The 16,082-nt window shown below is 47.6% G+C and overlaps 1 protein-coding gene across 1 annotated transcript in view; it reads left to right on the top strand.

Annotated features, from left to right (window-relative positions):
• The window catches only part of LOC135818042 (uncharacterized), a 167,121-nt gene that overhangs the window by 32,132 nt on the left and 118,907 nt on the right, over window positions 1–16,082 (top strand). The gene's annotated exons all lie outside the window — the stretch shown is intronic.

The following is a 16,082-nucleotide window of genomic DNA, read 5'->3' as shown; positions in this document are numbered from 1 at the left end:
CTGCATAGTCGGATTCGGCAGCTGGTTTGTGTGTTTGTGTGTGCCTAAGAGACTGCATAGTCGGATTCGGCAGCTGGTTCGTGTGTTTGCATGTTTCACGTGCGCGCATGCCTAGGAGACTGCATAGTCGAATTCGGCAGCTGCTTCGTGTGTTTGTGTGTGTACGTGCACGCATGCCTAGGAGACTGCATGGTCGGATTCGGCAGCTGGTTTGTGTGTGCCTAAGAGACTGCATAGTCGGATTCGGCAGCTGGTTCGTGTATTTGCGTGTGCACGTGCGCGCGTGCCTAGGAGACTGCATAGTCGGATTCGGCAGCTGGTTTGTGTGTGTACGTGCACGCATGCCTAGGAGACTGCATAGTCGGATTCAGCAGCTGGTTTGTGTGTGTACGTGCATGCATGCCTAGGAGACTGCATAGTCGGATTCGGCAGCTGGTTTGTGTGTTTGTGTGTGCCTAAGAGACTGCATAGTCGGATTCGGCAGCTGGTTCGTGTGTTTGCGTGTGCACGTGCGGGTGTGCCTAGGAGACTGCATAGTAAGATTCGGCAGCTGGTTCGTGTGTTTGCGTGTACACGTGCGCGCGTGCCTAGGAGACTGCATAGTCGGATTCGGCAGCTGGTTCGTGTGTTTGTGTGTGCACGTGCGCGCGTGCCTAGGAGACTGCATAGTCAGATTCGGCAGCTGGTTCGTGTGTTTGCGTGTGCACGTGCGCGCGTGCCTAGGAGACTGCATAGTCGGATTCGGCAGCTGGTTCGTGTGTTTGTGTGTGCACGTGCGCGCATGCCTAGGAGACTGCATAGTCAGATTCGGCAGCTGGTTCGTGTGTTTGCGTGTGCACGTGCGCGCGTGCCTAGGAGACTGCATAGTCGGATTCGGCAGCTGGTTCGTGTGTTTGTGTGTGCACGTGCGCGCATGCCTAGGAGACTGCATAGTCGGATTCGGCAGCTGGTTCGTGTGTTTGTGTGTGCACGGCAGCCGGTTTGTTTGTGCATGTATTCGAATATTCATACATGTATGTGACATCATCTTTAATAATATCGGTAGTTGTCTGTGGAGTGTGGATTACTGTGTCCTGTGGTGGACTGTGACAGCACACCGTGATTATGTGCCAAGACATTCACCTGGCTGGTGGCCGGCACTGCCAGTCTGGTAGTTTTCATCTGTGTGATGTTGAGTGGAAAATGCGCAGTGACAGATAGCTTTTGCCTTTTGCCAGTACTGTATGATTGTGATCAATAGGCAACCTCTTGCATTGGCTGTCAGGTTGGATACGATCATCAGTGTGTGTATTTAGAACAGTAATGACGTACTTGCTATTGTACTACCGTAATGTCACATTAGCTTCAGTGTTCATATCATTCTATACTGGAGTATTCTACGTGTTCAGTAATTGAGTGGTTTATTTGGGAATTCCGCTAGGACCTGATATATTAATTATACCAGTCTTTGGTCTAGAAAGAAAACCTTTTTTTGATATTACAATGAGAGTGGCTAACCCATGGCTTGTCCACCAACTCTTAGAGAAAGTTTACACAAACTACAACCTTGTCCCCTTGATATTCCCGCACTTTCTCACAATTCCGCCTTTGATGAGCTCATTTATGCACAAGCAAAAGCCGCGGCAAAGTCTGACAGCGGAGAATGAGACAGCTACAGGGGTGGTGCGGGTGGGAACACACTGTCACATTCTCCGCCTTCACATCCTAGTGTAACCTGAATTCCACGTCAGACCTTTCAGGTCCTAGCGGAATTCCCAATTACACTTCGAAGACTCCGGCTACTAATGTGACAGTGTGATGTTTAAAGAAAAGACCTCACATGAGTAGCAAAGCTAATTGTATTTGTATTTTATTAGATTTAAGGATTTCCCAAAGGCTTTGGGCCTGTCGAGGGGATCTCCTGCGAGAAGAATGAAATGACAACTTTATATAGAGGGAGCAGTTAATCGAGGATAGGCTAAGGAAATAGATCGAGGCATACAAAATCTGGTAATTAAGGAGTTGGGATGCCCGGGCCGTCAGTGTAATGAATATATCGGCGAAAATGCTGATAGAGAGAATGCTTGAATTCGGGGAGGCTGGTTATAGAGGTAAGAGAAGGCGGCAGGCAATTCCATAGCATTGCAGCTTTGTTAGAAAAGAGGGAAGAAAAACGCACACCGTGATAATTGATGTTAACTCCCTGATCCTTATGCACAGATATACAGAATTCCCTCACTAGTGGGACCATTGTTATTAGGCTAGGGCCTGTTTTGGACTTCCCACTCTAAATAAAGAATACAAACAAACAAAGAAAACGTTTGTTTGGTCTTCTTGGACTTGAAGAGAGTGAAAGGTGAAAATGTTGGAGGTGTTCTGGAGATATATGTAATAACTCCATATTATACATGTATGGATAAGTTTAAATAGAGTAGCAAGAGCTGATACTTATCTGCGAAAGTGCAAGGACTCTAAGTCACAAAGGCCGTTTAACTGGCATTTCCTCTCGCATTTATCGACTTTTTACGTAGCAAATACTTCCTAGCTAGCTGCTCTGGCTTGTAAAATATTTAAACGCTCCAGCTCAGCTTTGGTGATGGCATAGGACCAGGCCGAGGTGGCGTGTTCCAGGGCGGGTGGGACAAAACCTTTATAAATATAGAAGTAGAAAGGCTGTGGGGGCAAGATGCCGTCCCATGAAGCATAGCAGATTAACACGACGTTGGAAGGTTTTCAGGTTGGTCTGAAGGTGGATGGTGTTGGACTGGTCGGGTGTTAAATACACTCCAAGATGCTTCGCAGCTTTAACGATGGTGATAGGTTGGGAAGAGAGCTGGATAGGGTGGTCGTTACTGTAGTTACGGATCTGAGTCGTTTTGGCCGGTGGGAACTCTCCACCGACGTTGCTGGCCCATATTTGGCAGGCAGAAAGGTCGCTCTCTAGACGAGTATTTTTAAGAAGAGGTTGGTGCGACTTCGGTGATACTTGGGGAATTGTGTGTTGCTCCCAACATAGGACAAACCTTTTTACGTTATGCTGTATTTGTGTGTACAACTACTTCAAGTGGTCTATTTGTTTTACAGGACAGCCCTTTTCATTGGCAAAAAAACACAACACAGGTTGATTTTCAACACAATGGCACATTTTCCATATAACAATTAATCAAAGGAAGAACGGAAGGAAACTGAGCCGGAAAGTACTATACTGTTAAACATACACAGAAACAGATAAGTTTTTTAAGAACTTTGAAACTCCACTATAGCCTTGTCATATTTTCAGTATACCCAACTCACAACACACAAACAGTCCTTGGCTACACCACGTACAGTTGAAATTGTCCACATTTTCACCCAGGAGGGCATCATCAGGGATGTACATGTAGGAGAAGAATGATAGAAAGTTGTCTGTTAAAAGACAGTACAGGAACAGTCACACTACTACATGTAATCTGAAACAAGTTACAAGCTAACACTAAGACATAACAATGTAAGTGAGCATTTCATCAAGTGTAAAGTGGCCGTCAGACAGCCATGGTAAGCCATGGTAAGATAAGATAAGTTTGATAGAAAAAATACATTTAGGAACGGGATCCTGTCAGCTTTTCTATTATGGTGTTCACATGGTAAGAGCTAACGACATCGCTATTGAGACACGTTGTCTACGTAAGTTTCTACGTAACGTGATCGGTACCTGCCTGGACCATGTACGAACTCATACTCCATGGCGCCATGGCTCCTACCATGGTGTGGCCGGCCGCGTGCGTGTGCATGGCAGACATGTTGCTAGGCTCCGGCGGGTTATGCTCGCGAAATCATGGAATTATGCTTTCATGGATTCTCGCATTATGCTCGCAAAATCCTCATATTATGCTTTGCCACGAGGGGATACATATCCACTTATGGAGCCTCAAAGTTCGGAAAATTGTGCCTTTTTCGTACTTGCAGGTGGCCATAATGTACATGTATGTACAACAAAATAAATGAGTATCCCCATACCAAGGTACTAGGTGTCCATGCATGCTAGAGATCAACATGGAAAAGAGAAAACATTACTTCTTCAATTCATTAGTTGACTACTTTTTTTGTAAAAAGATTTTTTCATTGCCGAATTAGTTCGAGTTACCTTTGAAAATTATCATCACGGTTGACCTGTCTTCGCAATCGTCATACTCGCCCAAGCGTTGTCACCCTCACTCTGCGATCAATCAGCTAATCTCTCCCGTAGCTCCATCTCTACTTCCATCATGACCGAACATCAACTATACCTCAATTTGTAGAGCTACATTGTATATTCGTAGCCTGCGCAGTCATGGCTGCTAAAATCCAGAGCAGAGGTCATGCCTTTGTAACATGCAGAAGGTACATGTACATGACTGTAAGTAGTAGTGACCGAGCCGGGCCTGGGCCAAGGGTTGAACCCACTTGACCTTATGAATGGGTACTTGAACTTTGCGGTTGTTAATTAAGTGGCCACTTGACCTTTTAATTGGATAAGTGATAATGAAGTGGCCACTTGAGATCTGAAGTGGTTTTGAAGTGGGCCAGGTGTCATAATTGGATTAAAGGGGAAGTTAAGGCAAAAATTAAAATTTCACCAGTTGTAGTCTTCGGGGTGCTGAGTCGAATGGTCGTGGTCCGAGGAAGCTGAGACGCTCCCTTCCTACTTGAATCCCAATCGAACTCGCGTACTTCCACCGAAACTGGGTGACTGCGCCCTACTAGATGGGGATTTGTATGCAAAATGTCACTAAAAGCGCCATTTCGTTCTTATAAAAGCACGGATGACCGCGATTGGCCCATATGTTGTAGTCTTTTGGACGCTGAGTCGACTGGTTTTGGTCCGAAAAGGCTGCGATGCGGCGTTCCTCCTTTATTCCCAATCGAACATGGTTGAAGAAGCGGTCACGTGCTCCTGCGTACACCAGTCACCTGGTCACCGTGCCTGCAGGGTACAACTTACTAGCCTGTTTGACCTTTTTTGGGTGCAGTCCTGTCACTCGAGTTGAACTCGAGTTGAACCTTGGTGTGAAAGTTGTCACCTGCTGGCGTGGTGACCAGGTGATTTGGGCACGCAGGACCACGTGACCGCTTCTTCAACCATGTTCGATTGGGAATAAAGGAGGAACGCTGCATCGCAGCCTTTTCGGACCAAAACCAGTCGACGCAGCGTCCAAAAGACTACAACAAATGGGCCAATCGCGGTCATCCGTGCTTTTATAAGAACGAAATGGCGCTTTTAGTGACATTTTGCATACAAATCCCCATCTAGTAGGGCGCAGTCACCCAGTTTCGGTGGAAGTGCGCGAGTTCGATTGGGATTCAAGTAGGAAGGGAGCGTCTCAGCTTCCTCGGACCACGACCATTCGACTCAGCACCCCGAAGACTACAACTGGTGAAATTTTGATTTTTGCCTTAACTTCCCCTTTAATGACTAAGTGGTGTTTGAAGTGCCTCTCGGCGTCATAATTGCTTTTAAAGTGGTGGGTGTGGTTGTTGATAAGAGTCACTGTCTGGGAATGTGTTCTGGAAACTTCTAGGTATTCCCAGGCTAATTAGAACACACACACACACACACACACACACTCAAATCATCATCATAATACATGACGTTATTCATTAAAAACATTTTATTATAATTTATCAATACACTTGGTAAAGAAAACGGAATGAATCATAAATGTTGTAGTTTCTGTACACGCCTGTGATGGTATCGTCCATTCTCAGTACGGCTTGATTGGCATGGAGTGGGTTGGAAGTGAATGACAGCGTGCACTTGTTCTTCCTGGGTGTTTGACTGTGTGACATCCAGTAGCGTATCTCCTTTGTCCCGCGCTCTGCAGCATCTGCAGGGTATCCAACTAGAATGTATAACCCAAGCGGCACAATGGTACCGGCATCCACATTTTTTCCAAATGGGAATTCAGTGAGCACCAGTTCTGTGTTTGCTTGAGTCTCCGGGAGTGTTCCGCTGACAGTGTGAACCATTGCACGTACACCTGGCTCACCCACACGACCCCGTCTTCCTCTTTCTCCTCGCTCTCCCACTAGTCCCTGCGCTCCTCGTTGACCCTGCAATCCTCTGGGTCCTCTTGCTGTTGTTATCACCACCCAACCTTCGGACTCCTTTTTGTACACCAGACCGTTGCCTGTGTTGATGTAGAAGTCTCCCAGGCCACCTTCTGCTATGGACGGCTCCCTGCCGCCTCCGAGCCATCCTGTACCTCTTTGACCTCGAGGCCCCTTACTTTTGCGAACTTTTATCAGTTGCTTTTGCAGCTCTATGCCTTCGGTCCTGTTGAATTTGACTGCCTTCAAAGACTGCACGTCATGCACTATAGTGTTTTCCGTACTCTTATTACCAAGCAGCACTTTCAGTTGTGTCACGTCGTCTTTAACCTCGCGAGCCGCCCTCTGCGAACTAAGCTCTGCGTCGCTTTTATGGGAAGTTGATGTCCAGAATGCCATGATCTATGGACGCTTGTTTTTTCCTACTTCAGAGGTGAAATTTTTTCATCTATAAACCAAGGATGTCTGTGATTCTCACTTCCACCAACGCAGTCTCTGCTGTGAGCAGTGGGAGATATACCGCTAATTTTACCCTAAACATAAAAGAATTCGATACTCGAGGTAAAACCATTCACTTGGAATCCGCACAGTTTGAACTGCATCATGAGAACGTGAGTGAGCGCACGAACAAACTGTACATCACGGACAACGCCAGTGGAGTGGAGGATCGTGTGTCCATCTCAACAGGAACCTATACAGATGCAGAAGACATTGTCCTCAGCATCAACGCATCGCTTGCTATGCATGGTCATGGCGATGTGTCTTTTTCCTATTCACGACTGAGCAGCAGAATTACAGCATCGGTACCAACAGGCAAGACTTGTGTCTTTAAAAATGACTCTCCAGGAGTCGTGCTGGGTGCTGGCGAAGTTCAGATGCGCTATGCTATTAGAGGTGTGCAGACCTTCTCGCACGCTGTGGACCTCACCGTTGGTCGTCGAATGGTTCTGCTGTACACAGACCTGATCGCCCCCTCCATCCAATATGAAGACAACGTGGATTCCAGGGTGTTGAAAACATTTCTCGTACAAACCCTGAACGGTGTAAATAACTATGTGTTTTCCAAGGATGACAAGCGCATCTTGCTTGGAAACGAAAGCGTGCGTCAGATGACCTTCTGGTTGAAATTCAACACTGGCGAGCTCATCACCGCAGGATATCCCATCTATCTGGACCTGCGCATCGAAAATATTTCCTCTCCCTAGTAAGGGCCTGGTGGAAGAAGAAGAAGAAGAAGAAGAAAGAAGAAGAAGAAAGAAGAAGAAGAAGAAGAGATCAATATGGATACTGAACACTACACCTCTATTAGCATCGACACTGCAAGTAGCGTGTGCCGTGAGGACGACAATGAAGATTACGATGAGCCTCATCTGGAGCACCTTAGGTTGATGCTGCGAAAAATCAAGCGTCGAAAAGCAGCTATGAAAAACAAAAGCGACACTGTTGAGAAGCAGCTTGCACGTGTTAACCTGATCGTCAGCACATTGCTCGTCATTCAGGTAGCTCTCAGTGCAAGTCAGACAACTGTTCTTGCAGACGTTGACAGACGCATCGTCGGCATTCTCTCCCTGATCTCAATGACTGTTGGATGTGCACTGGGCTGTGTTGTGAAGTTTGCGCACACTCAGCGAAATGTGTTGCAGAAGCTCCTCGTCTCTTATCAGAAGTGGGACAAAGCCGAAGATGCTTTCGTCATGGAGATGGGTGTCTGCATGCAGGATGGAGTGCTCACCAGCGAAGAACATCTCAGGCTTAATGGTATCTACGAAGTTGCACGCGACTTTGTGGATGGCTCTCTGGACGAGCAATCTGAAAATTATTTCACCCTGTATTCAAAGGACGGCAAGCATGGCTCAGGAACTCTTCACACCCCAGATTCCCGGTTCATTTAAGGGATTGCTGAGTGGGTCAAAGGTTGTGCAGAAGGCTATTTTGGAAAGGAATGAAAAAAAGTACTCACTGCTTGAAGGTAGGCGCAGCGTCATTCTCTACTCGTCCGCAGACTCCTCCCCTCCATCCTTGAACAATGAACTCAATCTGTCCTCACCGAACTTTATTGCACTGGGCGAGAGCTTTTTCCTCGCCAAATTCAAGTACACCGTGAAAGACAACCGTACCAACGGCAGTGATCACTACGAACACTGGACATGTCCTACCTCCCCGGGCTTTTCCTTCTTCAGAAACATCAGAGTTGAATTGAACGGAACGGAGGTGACTCAGTCCAGCAAGATTTCAGACATGCAAAGTGTACAGCACGTGCTGAGCCTTCTGGAAAGTGACGTATCCAGGCTCCAGTACTCAGACTCTGATCTGTATGGACTGCAGAAGCTCGATGCTCGAAAGGCCTTGAAAAACATCCATCTCGATCAGTATCGGTATGGCGTGAAGCGGAAGAGGGCCTATGCATTTATGACGAACGATTCTGACGGTGATGATTTCGACAGTACGGCTGGGAACTACAAGGTGAAGCGAAAGCCTGGCGTACTCATTTCTGAAACCGAATCGTTCAGCAACACCGTGCAGGAGAACATTGTGCGCACACTGTGCGGCCGTTTCCAGTACAAGATGCGACCCTTCCTACCATTCTTCAACGCGGACGATGCCTGGCTACCACCGGGCACACAGGTGAAGATCAAGTTCGATTTGCCACAGGCTGAGCTTTCCAGATACATGATCGTTTCCGACAAGGGTGGTGGTGCTAACAATGCAGACAGTGTAGGCCACATCACGATCGAGCTCACCCAGCTTGATTTCATCGTGCCCACCTACCGCATGGATCACAGCTATGTCGATCAGGTGCGACTGTCCAAGCAGCTGTTTTTCCACACGTGGTGCCCGCGACAGATGCAGAAGAGCATAACGGACGACGCTGGGACAATAGAGCTTTTGCACAACTCCGACATTCCACGTCGCTTTCTCTTGTTTTTCGAAGACTTGAAATCGAGGGATCAACCTGCACTCGGCACTGGCAATGCCACTCATTCATCCAATCGATTGGCGATGATTCATGCAAACATATCGCAGCTGCGCATCACAGTCAACGAGGAAACTCTGTTCGATAGCCCTCTCAAATTCGACTGGATGTGCAGCGTGAACGAAGATGATGGGACGTACTTTTACGATTACAACAAGTCATCCTACCTGCGCGGGTACAATCTGGTCCGTGAATTTTTCGGAAAGACATACGGCACTGAAATACCCATTACCGCTGCCGACTACTGCAACCACTATTTCATGATACCTATCAACTTGAACCTTGACCATCAAGTGGACAATCAAAAGATGAGAGGCAATCTGTCTATCGACTATCAGTTTTCAGCCGTCACCAACTCTCCCATCAAGTTGCCAAGTGATCAATCCACCTCCATCAAGGTCAACATGATCTGTCTTGATCAGTACCTGTACACCATTGACAAGGAGAGAGGTGTCAAGAGTGAAGTTGTTTGATGAAATTTCTCCGTCATAGAGCAAGAAGTACACGTGCATGCTATTGGAGGGCGGCGGCGGCGGCGGTGGAGAGAGTCAATGAATGATGGATGGTGGTGATTTGACGACACAGCAAAGACTGTACAAAGGTGGTGACTTGAGTACTGAATCTCGTCAAAACGGCGGTTTCATCATCGGTCCTCTACTTAAACTGTTTGGGTTGGGAGCTGGTGACTTGCAGAGTCGCATGTCTGAACCCTTATCGCGTGACCTGTTAATGCAACGCGGTGGCTTTCCTTGGGCTCTGGCGGGACTTTCATTGCTTCCGATGCTGCTGGGAAAAGGAAAAATGGGTGGTGGTGATGGCAGCGAGAACGTCATCGAAAGACAAATGAGGCTGACTCGTGAGCCGGCCATGCAGCGTGGTGGGCTGACCATACCCCCCGGTCTGCTTGCCAAAGGTATTCCACTGCTGAAGTCCATTGGCATCCCCCTTGCTATGGGTGCGCTCGCCTCGGTGGGAGACAACGTTGTTGACAAGGTGTTTGGCGATGGGCCCAAGACTCGCGCACGTACACGAGCCAGAGGCACTCGCAAGGTGAAGTCTCGTGGTAAATCCAAGGGTAGAGCAGCAGCAGCAGCAGCAGCAAGCAGCAGTGGTCGTCGTCAACCTCCTCATCGCTCACGCCGTAGTAAAACTGTAAAAAGCAAATCACGTTCGCTGAAGCATCAACTCGCAGACACTCTCCAGTCCACAGGACGACGCCTGTTTGAAAAGGTCAAGTCCAAGACAAAGTCACGGATCAAGTCCAAAGCCAGATCAAAAATTCGATCCAGTCTCCTGAAAGCAATGCCCAGGGTAAAATCTACTAACGCCGCCGCTGCAAACATGAACGAATCACCTTTCGCACGCAAGATTAGAGAGAACTTGAATAGAGCGTCCCTTGGAAGCAATGCGCCTGCCCCCGCCTCATCTTCACACATTGCCCCCACATTCAACATCTGATGCAATTTTTTTTCACCATACTAGTAACAGATCGTATGCCTGTCACAATGGACTTTGGCACCCTGTTTAAACGTGTTAAGGGGAAGCACACAGTCACAGCAGCAGCAGCAGCAGCAGCAGCAGCAGCAGCAGCAGCAGCAGCCCCCATCCCAACTGTGAAGCCGCATGTGCGAGATCAACGCTCACCACCTGCCATATCAGGTCTGGAGTATGAACGAAAAGGATGGTTTGATGAAATCCTACCCAGTCTTCGTGAATGGGGGCAGAACGTTATGTTCCTGGGACAGAGCAACATGGGCAAATCTTTCTTCTTGAAAAAACTACTGGACAATGTGCAACCGGAGCGCTTGGTGGTCATCTCCAACACACCCGGCGATCAGTATCGAATGGAGAGTCTGAAGAGCTTCAAGCACTACAGCACTCTTCCGGAGAACATTGAGGAGATGAACATTGAGCCGCACACGTACGTCATCATCGATGACATTCGAGTCATGGCACTTAAGCACGGTGAACAGCGCGAGTGCCTCTACAAGTTCTTCACCATGTACAGCCATCACTATAAGCTGAACGTATTCTTCCTTTCACAGAGCTTTGACAACATAAAAGACATGAAGATCAATGCCAATTTTCTCTACTTGTTTCGCTTCACTGACAAGAGCAATATCAAGCGCTATCTGAGCACCCTGTTCGGTGGTCAATGCTCAAAGTCTGGTCTCATTTTCAGACTGTATGAGAAGCTGCTCGCTGCTTGCCAACGCCCCATCCTGGCCATTCACTGTTCTCGAAATGAGTATTCCACATATTGCAACGATCATACCTACAAAGTGCTGTTTGAATAAAAAATAAAAAAAATAAAATTCACACACACACAACATTGAAAAGAAGAAAAAAATCCCCGCTAATAGTGAGAGAGAGAGAGAGAGAGAGCGCGTGCGAGAATGGAGCGATTGACTGTTAGATTCTGCAAGGGTCTTCCCAATAGTATAACACGCTCCGGTCCAGCAGTGGGTGATGATGATGATGATGATGATGAGCATGAAGGCATGAAAAAGCGGGAATACGGAGCGCGTGTTGTGAATATAGACCGAGGCACATTCACCCCGTTGGTTTTCGCCACGAATGGCATGTGTGGCCGGGAGGCAGACCGCTTTCTCAAGTGTCTTGCAGCCCAGTATGTCGATAAACACAGTGACTTGGCCTACTCGCTGGTTATGGGTCGATTGCGGTGCCTGCTCTCGTTCACTTTACTCCGTTGGGCAGTGACCTGTTTTCGCGGCTGCCGTAGCTCCTACCAGAAAAAGTCAGTCAAGAATTTCAGGAGTTATTGTTTGATGGGTCGTTAGATAGAGGCCGGTGTTTGTGAGACTGCAATCATTTAATGTTTCTTCCTTAGTGGTGTAGGTAGATTCTGTTTTGTAAGCATAGTAGGACTACTTTTGTTTTGTAAGTCAATCTCATTCTCCACGCTTTGCTGTCATTTGGTTGATGTTTTGAAGTAGTTTTTATGACCTGATGTTTGTTTTTTATATTTGTAGTTCTATTGTTGACATCTTTTGTCTTTTCTTTGGGTTAAAAGGTTAACTTCATCCTCGTTTTCCTATTGCCTTGTATTGGAATTTGCCCATAAAAGTGGCTACGGTGTGATAATGCATTTCTATAAATTATTTCGTGTTTTAACATTATTTTCAGAAAATTGCTCTTACAATACCTTGCGTTTCATATTCATAATATTGTTGCCCGTAAAAGCGGCTTGGTCACATGATGATGATGATGATGGTGGTGGTGGTGGCCTTAAAGGCTCTTTCAAGATACCCAAGACGAAACGACTGAGGACGTTGCAATTCATGCAAAAGCAGCCGCAGTACGTTTTAAAGCGAAGAAAATCTTCATGGGATGTCCTGGGAACTCTCCCCTCACTCAAAACGCGTCGAGCAAAGGTCAAAGGAGGAAGTGTTGTTGGTGGTGGTGGTGGTGGTGCATACGATACGTTTCTGAACCACTTCAAGAAAGTTCTGCAGTACATACCGGAACATGCACTGAGCAGATTGCCGCCTGGTGACTTGGAAAAGAACCCGCGAGTTAAACACCTGTACGAGCGTCACTTCCAAAACAGTCCTAAACTCATCAGCTACGAATCCGTCCTGAATGTACTTGCATCTGACCTGCTCAACTACGATGCAAACACCGGTGCCGTTCGAGAGTCTATTGCTGATGTTAGATTGAAGAAGAAGGCCCCCACCTCCACTCTGTCCCTGAGCATTACCCAGGACACGGACTTTGATCGCATACTGCTGCACATCCTATCTGATGAACTTTCACGAGGAAACATTCCCATGGTGTTCTTGAAAAGCAGCTATTTCACAGCCAGAGCTCAACTCCAACAGCTCTACCAGGACAATCCTAGCACTTTCGCAGGCGAACTGGAACGCGTGCGTCAGTCTGTGGAAGCCACGATCAGGAGAGACTACGTGGCGTTGGTGAACGAAACGAATAGAATCTATTTGTCAAAGTACCCATTCCAGAAGCTGGCTCTTCAGGATATAGGACTCACGCCTCAAGTACGCGGTTTCTCTGGGATGCAGAACAAGCTACAAAGCATCACTCAACTATCACTCACTGTTCCCGGCTCATCGGGCTACAAGTTTGCCGGTCTGGAGGAGATGTCACAGACGTACGCGAGCACCATGGAGGCACAGCTCATGAAGCCAGATCACTTCATGCATGGCCTGCAGAGGACTCTGACCAATGACCGTGACTTTGTCATGACTGTGTTGAAAAACAGCAACCGCTCCCTTCCCAAAGTACTCGACATTCTCAGAGGAAATTCGCTGTAGAGTTAAGAAGACGATCAACAACAACAACAACAACCACCACCACCATCATCATCATCATCATCATCATTGGAAAATTGAAATCATCATCATCCTCATCATCATTGCAAAATTGGAATCATCATCATCCTCATCATCATTGCAAAATTGGAATCATCTCATCATTGCAAAATTGGAATCATCATCATCATCATCATCATCATCCTCATCATCATTGGAAAATTGAAATCATCAGCAGCATCAGCAGCATTACAGTGGTTCGCCGTCATCGCGTCGTCGTCGTCGTCGTCGTCGTCATTGTCACTATTACTATTATTAATGTTTATTATCATGCTTTTAAAAAAAAAAGATGAATGTACCGTTGAGCAACGTGGATTTGGACAATCGACTGAAGTTCGTGAGAGGCTATGCGGGTGTAACGAGCTACGACCTTTTACCACGCCTGAAGCATGGACAATTCTGTATCGTCAACACGGACAACGTTCTGCCCGTGTACGACCCTCCTCAGGGTGGACACCATTGGCTGACGGTGTGTCGCGAGCACGATTGCGTGCTGATTTTCGATAGCTTTGGCCGAACACTGAATCGCATGGAGCGGGACTATCACGAACCGGGATTGGAGCGCTACTTCAGGAATGCCTTTCCGAAGTGCACGCTCTACACGAACAGCAACGTGCTCCAGAATCGATCCACTGCCGTGTGTGGCCGGTATGCAGTTCTAGTAGGGAGACTGTTCTCGGAGCTGGGTACTATTGAAGATACTGTGCGAGTACTTGCACGCCACTTCACTGACAATACGCTGCACAACGATCGCGTGATCCTGGACATTGACAGTACTACTGAGTACTACTAGTGATGATGATGATGATGATGATGATGATGATTCAATCACAAACGACACCGCAGGTGGTGGTGGGACTGGGAGTGACAGCGGTGCAACTGCTGCTGCTGCTGCTGCTGCTGCTGCTGCTGCTGCTGCTACCCCAGACACTGACAGCGCCGGTGTCAGTGCCAGCGAGGATCATGATGATGATGATGATGATGATGATTAGTCCATCGGCCAAGTCTCAAAATCGAAAGTGGTGATGCACTGAGCTTCCAACTAAACGCGACCATACCCAGCACGTAGAGAATATATCAGAGAACACTATTCCGTTTGTTGGACGTGCCGAATTCAGTCCAGGGCGTCGATACGAAGCGTTCTTCGTCGCCGAGTTTTTTACTGTGCGCTCCATTTGAGAGTGCGCAGAGTTCTGATCGAGAGTTTTTTGAGCAGATTTTCAAATTTTTGAGGCTGTCAGCTGACAGCTGTCAACCCTAAATGGCACTTAGTATGTGACAGGCAATAGGTTTTGGTGCCTCCGTATGCCTTCTAATAAGTTCTATCTTCCTTCGTTTCAATTCGCTGCTTCGCCCACCACCTCAGGAGGTGACAGCGTACCTGCACTAGTCAGCTCTCGCTAACCCTGTCTCTCTTTCTCCGTCTTAGCGCTCGTCATTCGTGTCCTTCTGCTGGGGCGAGCTTGATACTGTTGTGTCGTAGTTTTTAGGCAATAGTGGCTGTTGTTCGCGTGTCGATCAGGATTTATGGAGAAAGACAACGACTCGCCAAGTTCCCATGCAGCCACAGACGGCGTAGCAATTCTTACCGCCAACCCTTCGAGCAACGGAACCGGCCTGAGTTGGAAATCGTGTCTGTGTAATTGTGCCACGATACGGATGAAACACACAGGCTCACATGTGACGAGATGAAGATAATCTCAACAGGCTCACGGGAACGCTGCAGTTATGGTCGGAGACGCGGAGTTATTTAGTCACTGGTAAATGTTGCATCGAGTGCTGTGTGCTCTAACACAATTGTAAAAATCATGAAAAAGCGAAAATAATGCAATGGTGGGGCTGAGTGGTGTTCTTTGGAGGAGACGTCGCTGTCTCAGTATTCAACGCCGGACCCTGTATTTCAAGTCTGTGGTCATGCTCGATCATAAGTTCCTGTATGGCTCCAGTGCCTTCTCAGCATTGTTGGCGGGTAAGCACCTGGATCGTGTCCAAGTACTGCGGCTCTGGTGGCTTGAGGGATGTACGGGTGCTCGCCGTGCACCCCTGCCGGCAATCTGCTAGTGAAGCTTGGTACCTACTGTGTCTGGGAGATTTTCATCCAGAAGCTGATCTTCCTAGGCTGGAGCTGCTGCTACTCCTGTGCTAGCCCTCAAGTTCAACCACTGGCGCTCCTACTCGGCTCCAGTGTGGGCCATTAACCACCCTGCCCGATTTCGCACTCTTGCTATTCCACACCGTCAGCATTTAACTCTGAGGTCAGACCTTGATCCCTCCCACCATATGCTATCTGTCTGTCTGCCTCTCTTTCACACACAGATGTGCGCGCATACACACACACACACACATGCACACACAGTGACACAAACATACACATAGCCAACTTCTCTGTGTTTGGTGATCATCATCTGTTTTCTGATGTGCAAGCTCACCTCTGATGCCGATTACTTCCTTGCTTAGACCCGGTCTGCTATTAGACCAGTCTGCTCTCCCTTCACTCGCTTGTAAATCCTACTTGGAGCAATAAGGTTGTGTCACTGCTCCTACTGATGTCATTGTTGTGAAAGCAATATGATCGCCATTGGTGGTAATTTTCCACCGTGCATGAATCATTAACAATCATCATCTATGTGTCACGGCCTAACCATCCTCGTAACTCCCCTCATCGTGACTAGTGCTGTACCGTTGAAACCTACTTTGCTTCAGTGTATATTCGC

The sequence above is a fragment of the Sycon ciliatum genome, chromosome 5 (genome assembly GCF_964019385.1).
Source record: "Sycon ciliatum chromosome 5, ocSycCili1.1, whole genome shotgun sequence".
Classification (NCBI taxonomy): Eukaryota; Metazoa; Porifera; class Calcarea; order Leucosolenida; family Sycettidae; genus Sycon; species Sycon ciliatum.
This window is presented reverse-complemented; position numbering and strand designations above follow the sequence as displayed.